Here is a 6,105-nt window from a genome sequence, read left to right on the forward strand (position 1 = left end):
CCAGGGAGAGGGCTTTTGAGAAGTTTGACATCTGAATATGTTGTTGGGGAAGAGGTGTTTATCGCTTGTACAGTAATTCACTTAGCTTTGAAAGCCACAAGTGGTGTTTTGAATGGCAAGCAGCAAAGCCGGGTTTGCGAATAAATGGCCTTGATTTATCAAGGCTCAGCGAACATGGGAAATTGCCCAAGGAAGAGGCCAAGTGTGGTTGTTGGTTAATGCAAGATTTTGAAACTTAAAAAAAAAAATTGATTCATAAATGCTATGAAGGGAAGCATGGAAGGGAAGACCGGCAGGTGAACGGATTACACTCAGATGAATGAGACCAACCTAGCCACAGCAGATAGATGATCATTTATATAAAATAATTTGCACCAGCAAGGACACGCAACGCAAAGCAGACCAGTTTCCTTCGGGGGGCAGCAAGAGGTCAAGGAGCTACCTGTGAGGGTGAGGCATTTCTGAAAAAAGCATTTTTCTCATGACGGTGAGGAAAGCTGTAGGTAAGCCATACAGTTCTTCCCGGCTACTGTGCTGGGTCTCTGGGAAAATGCTATTCTTTCCAGGGCATGTAGGAGCAGGCAACTTGATGCACTCCAGATGATTTGGATTATAAATCCCATAATATGTTACCATTGTATACACTGGCTCAGGCGATCATGGGAGTCGTGTCTAAAATATTTGAAGGGCATCTGGTGGCCTACTCCTGATGAAAGGGGTTTTGATTGCCTTTTCGGGGGAAGAGGTGATTCTCCTCAAGATGGCACTTACTCGTAAGAATGGACGGTGCTAGAAAAATGCCAGGAATTGCCCTTGACGTGGAAAAGGTCTCACTGTACAAGAGAGATCCATTCAGTCCTTTTTGCTTGCTTCTAAGCAAGCTCTTAATCAATGAACTCTATTTTTTTCTCTTCTGCCTACTGAAGACTTCTGTTTCACTCAAAGGCCTGCAGAATCTTTTACCAGTGAAACTATTCCAACAGATGAAATCTCTTTATCTATTAAATAGTTGTCATTGTGAATTTGCAAGCTTGGAAAGGAAACAAACATCCATTTTTTAAGAGGGCTAACTATTCACAATAGCTTTTGGAATGGCTGAAAACTCTGAAAGAAACAATGATCTTTGGTTACAGTATTCCCCCAACCCTAGGAGAAAAAGAGGAAGCCTGAAGGCGTGTGCTTTAACCATTTTATTTTTCTGCTAAGAACAGCTAGGGTGTACGTTCATTCATTTAACTGTCCATTCCTGAAGGCTCTTTTTCCTGCCCATCCCAGAGTTGCAAGCAATCTTAGGTTCTCCTCTTGCTGTGTTCTTACTAGCCAACTTGATCAAAGGTCCAACCATGGATTGCATTTCATCAAAAGTCTAGAATGGAAGAACATTCCTGCCTAGTCCAGACACACAGCAAACAGATGCCCCAATGCCAGGACTGCATTGCATTGATCATGTTTCCTAGCAGCATGAGTGGCCAGTAAGTCAGCTAAGATGAAGCCTCTGCTGAGCAGGGAAGTCAAAGAGAGATTTGTTCGCAAGAGGTGCGCTTAAAACAGAAGGGACCTGAAGAGCAGTAGCGCTCACCTTCTTCTTCAGACTTTCTTTCGCTCCTCAAAAGGAACAGGATGAACTCAGGACATAAACTCTGCCGACCTAGCAATCATACCTCCAGGCAAAACACGCCCTTCTGGATTGTTCATGGCTCTTACAATGGTTTCTCTCCACTCCTCTCCTTCACCCCTGTGGTGCACCCCAACGCCCCTTACAGCAAAGAGTCAGAAGAACAAGGCAGATAAGCCTTAAATGAATGATTCTAGCCCAGTGTTTACATATTCCATTGAGCTGCGTGGTCTTGCCAGACCAAACCAGTTTCCACACCCAGGCTTGGAGGTATCTCAGCCCAACCTGGGGAGGGGAGGGGAGGGGAGGGGAGGGGAGAGGAGGGGAGGGGGGAAAAACAGGGTAAGACAAATTCTACTTCAAGTTGGTTTCTTTCTAATCCATGGTGGGTAACTATATGACAAGAGCAGCAATAAGATCCATCTCATCTCCTCCTTTTCCAGTGTGATCATCAACTGAGCTTGGGTGAAGTTTGGAAGGGGTGAGATCTCACCATATCTATTGCCAAATTCCTCCTCTTTGCTTCAGGCATTGCCTTTCAGTCTCAACAGACTCTGTCAAGAAGGCCATGCTATGATCGTTGGCTAGATGCAGACAAGCCCTCAAGGTTGGTTTCTTAGCTCATATTCAGCCATAATTTCAACCACGGTTTGTTGACTAATCTGCCGTAACTAAATCAAAATGAAGCAGTAGACATACAGCCACCAAATAAAGACCTCCATGTTTGACGTTATATTAATTATGTTTTTCATTGTTGCTCTTCTTCCAAAGAACTGCAGGCAACTACAGGGGGAACATTTGACAAGAAGATGTTTCTCTTTCTCCCCTGTAATACTAAGAAGGAGGGGAGTCATCCAGTTAAGCAAAACTGTGGGGGAACCAAGGCAGAGGTTGTACAATTTGTGACCACTAGATGTAGCAATACCTCCCAACTTGGAGAGGTCTTAAAGCAATTAGACAAAGTTAAGGAAGATAAGGCTAACGGTGGCTCCCAAATATGAAAGCTGTCCTCCAGCATTACAACTAGTCCACCTCTGTAACGAGATCAGTGGCTAGGGGGATGTAAGTAGATATTTTTTGCTCAAGGGTTGCCAGTCTGAATCCAACACTCCTTTCAATATACCACATTGGATAAGCTGCATACAATTAAGATGACTCATAAGATACAATTAAGAGTTGAGTCAGGACTGTTTCCTGCTAATCTCAGCAGTCATACCATGGATGATGGTTGCGGTTGGGAGAAATATTGGTGCAATTTCATCCCATTCCATAGTTGGTGTGTAATGAGAGACAAATGAGGGAGAGTTTAAATGGTAGCTAAAAACCCAAGGACAAAGCTTCTCACTAGGAAAACTAGAAACTAGGAGCTATCAAACACAGAAGATGCAAAATTGTCATCCCTGACTCCCTTTAGAGCAATTGGCTGAAAGCTCAATGTTCATATATTATGCTGAGCCAAAATGTGGTTTGTTCTGTTGTGTACACCACAACCATGTAATCTGCAAACCAGCGTAATTACCCTAAATGACATGTGAACCCAGCCAATGTGGTTCATGAAACAAATCACAATTAAAGCAAACCCAGGCTCAGCTCATTGACTGGAATCACAGGAAACCGGGATGAGGTCTTTTTTAGACTTAGCATGCTGTGTGAACCCAGCCACTGCAGCATGTCAATAAAACATGTTTTGCAGTTTTAGTGCCTTGTAAAAGCAATTACGGTTTACTTAATGAACGATAGTTTAAAGATCACAGCCATGTGCTAACCTAGCCATTGTTTGAGAGGGTAGCATAAGACTCCCCAAGGAATCAGGGAAATACAGATAGTGAAGGTCCAAGAAATCAGCACAGATCTTACTGAACAATGCAATGTATCAAAAGGCGCATTAGGAGCCCTTATCACAACAGACCTTACAAGCAAACTTTAAAGGCGCAGCCTTGGAGCAGGACCTGCGTGACCTCTCCCGAAGAACAATTCCTAGCTGTCTCCTCCAGCCCGTCTGTCATCACATTAAGTTAGCACCGCCCTTTAAACAGCATAATCCACGACATCTCTTGGCAAAACTGATGACACTGATCATAATTTATTATTTCAATTACATGCTCTTTTTTGTCTCCACATTGCCTCAGGGACCCGTTTCTCATCAGCAGACGGCTTGCCTTGGGAAGGGAAAGGACCAACGAAAGTTTTAAATAGGGCAAGCACCAGGCTGATCTCATCAGGATCTAGGCATGAAAAACATAGCACATCGCTACAGCGCCTGTGACCCTCCAGTGCAAATTATGAAAAGTCTATTTTGTTTTACGGGTACTTTACCCGAACATTTTTCCAGTCTGGCTTTTTTTTAATCGTTTACTTGGCTGTTCCAAGGAGTGTCCAAAAAGAAGAAGCCCCCTCGTGAAAGAGTCCTGTGTGATATGTCCATGCAGGATATTTTTGAGAAGCCAACAAATTTTGAAGAGGTCTTGAAATATCTCGAAGGTTTTTAAATGATCAAATTCAACCCTCATCCAGTCCAACAAGTCGTTAAAGGAGAAATCAAACAGGGGCCAAACGTTCTTTGTGGTTAGCGTTCCTCTGGCCACTGGTGGGAACCGAACACCCAAATTCACTCACAGCAGAATATATATATTCCTGTGATGTGTCTCTGGTAGCAACCACAGACATGATTTGAGTTCTTCTACCACTTTATAAGCAACATCCTGCTGGGTTCACACCTCTTTAAAAGCCAACGAATATGGGGGTTCCCTTCTACAGATCCCCCCATTCAAATGCTCATATTTCACATCCAACACAGAGACTATTTTGGGGACACCCAGAATCCGTCTATTGTATTTTTCAATTAGCTTGCAAGTCCCAGGGTCCTTGTGCAATCCACTGTACAATTCTGCCCCCATTCTGGTTGAAAAACACATTCATCTGCGTAGGCCATGGTCTACGCACAGGGGAGAAAAAGTTAGTGCTAGGGTGTGGCTTTGGGGAGACTTATTTACATGAAAATGCTCTGCAAGTCCCTGAAGCAGGAAATTCATAACATCCTGCAAACTTCCTCCTTGACCAGGGAAGGGACAACAAACAAAAATTGCCACTTGGTGGAAGACACATATGACCATTCAGCATTTCACCGATTTCCCTCCTGGGATTTCTCCTTGACTGGTAGAGTGGGAGAGGCGTTGTCACTTTTTTTCTCCTTCTCAAGGCAGCTGCTGCCGAAACAAGGGAAGCAGAACAATGAACTCGGAGCTTTGACTCGCCTTTCATGATCCAGATGGATTTCCAATCAGAAGGCACCCAAGACCAGCTCTTTGGAGCCACGTCTCTGGCAATTTCCGTGGGCGACATGGGAAGTGTGAAAGTTACGTAAAGCACCAGCTGCGGAAGCCATGGGGAATGCCAGGATCTCTTTGAAATGCTGAAAAACGCATTCAGCCATTGTAAAATGTTAGGAAAAACAGATATGCAAGGGTTTAAAATATTATTTTATAGTTCCTGGAAAAGAGATGGAGATCAAGTCCTACGCACGCAACTCCTGTTCTATCTTAAGTAACCTTCTTTCTTAAAAAAGGCATGGGAAGCCTATGCTTTCTCCCCATGGGTGTTTATTTAATAGAATAGGTTATTCTCCTAGGTGAGATCTGTTAGATTTTTGCTCACCCTGTCTATCTTTGCTTTTCTTGTGAAACAAGCAATGTAGCTTCAAGGAGCATCATTGTTCATTTTCACCGATAAGATTTGCTGTGTCTTCTTCACACCCTCCTTTTTGCAGGTATGCGGATGAGAGAGGCCTGGAAACTCATGTGCAGAAAACAAAGTTGAGAAAGATACCTCCATTCAGTTCCTCCTTCAAAAAATTACACAAAGACCAAGCATAATTGGCACAATTCAAGATCCCATTTATGCACCACTTAAGTACAGAAGTGTGTGATCAACCCCCAGAGATATTTAATTTATTCATTTTTGTTTTAAAACAACGTCTTCAGCAGAGACTGTTTTGTGTATCATAACAAACACACGAGTCTTTGGAGTCCTTGGTGCTCTCTGAGCTTGGTCGTTTGCTTGCAGACGTTTCATTATCCAACTAGGTAACACCCCACAGTTCAACCCTGAGCTACATATATTCTCTTCTACTGAAACACTAGTCTTTGTTCACAGGCTTATACTGTACACTAAAGCAGGCATAGGCAGAAAGTAGATCAGGATCTACTAGAAAATCTTAGCAACAGATAGCAACTATTGTCAGGTAAGAGTTTCTCCCTGAGTTAAGCTGCTGGAAAAGGACACTTGTGGAAACACAAGTGGATTTCCATGCAGAAGCATTTGTGAGCTTAGTTCCAGGACCAATCACAAATGCCTGAGCAACCTGAGACAGTGAGGTTGCTCCAAGCTTCAGGAGAAATTGTGGAGCATCACACTTGCTAAGAAGGACAGTGCTGGAGAATTTCTGAAGAACTGCTGTCCTTCCAAAATCTACTACTATTTGAGATAGTTCT

The 6,105-nt window shown here is 43.3% G+C and overlaps 1 long non-coding RNA gene across 1 annotated transcript; it reads right to left on the reverse strand.

The window, feature by feature from the left end:
* Positions 1-1,175: 1,175 nt before the first annotated feature.
* On the reverse strand, positions 1,176-6,097 carry LOC148216502 (uncharacterized). The gene is made up of 2 exons (XR_015795297.1): positions 5,270-6,097; positions 1,176-5,027 (listed from the first exon to the last, which is right to left on the reverse strand). It is a non-coding gene; the product is annotated as an uncharacterized LOC148216502 (long non-coding RNA).
* Positions 6,098-6,105: the final 8 nt, after the last annotated feature.

The sequence above is a fragment of the Python bivittatus genome, unplaced genomic scaffold, assembly GCF_059951505.1.
Source record: "Python bivittatus isolate LINGU-HERP-01145 unplaced genomic scaffold, Pbiv_v1 ctg000190_np1212, whole genome shotgun sequence".
In the NCBI taxonomy this organism is placed as follows: domain Eukaryota; kingdom Metazoa; phylum Chordata; class Lepidosauria; order Squamata; family Pythonidae; genus Python; species Python bivittatus.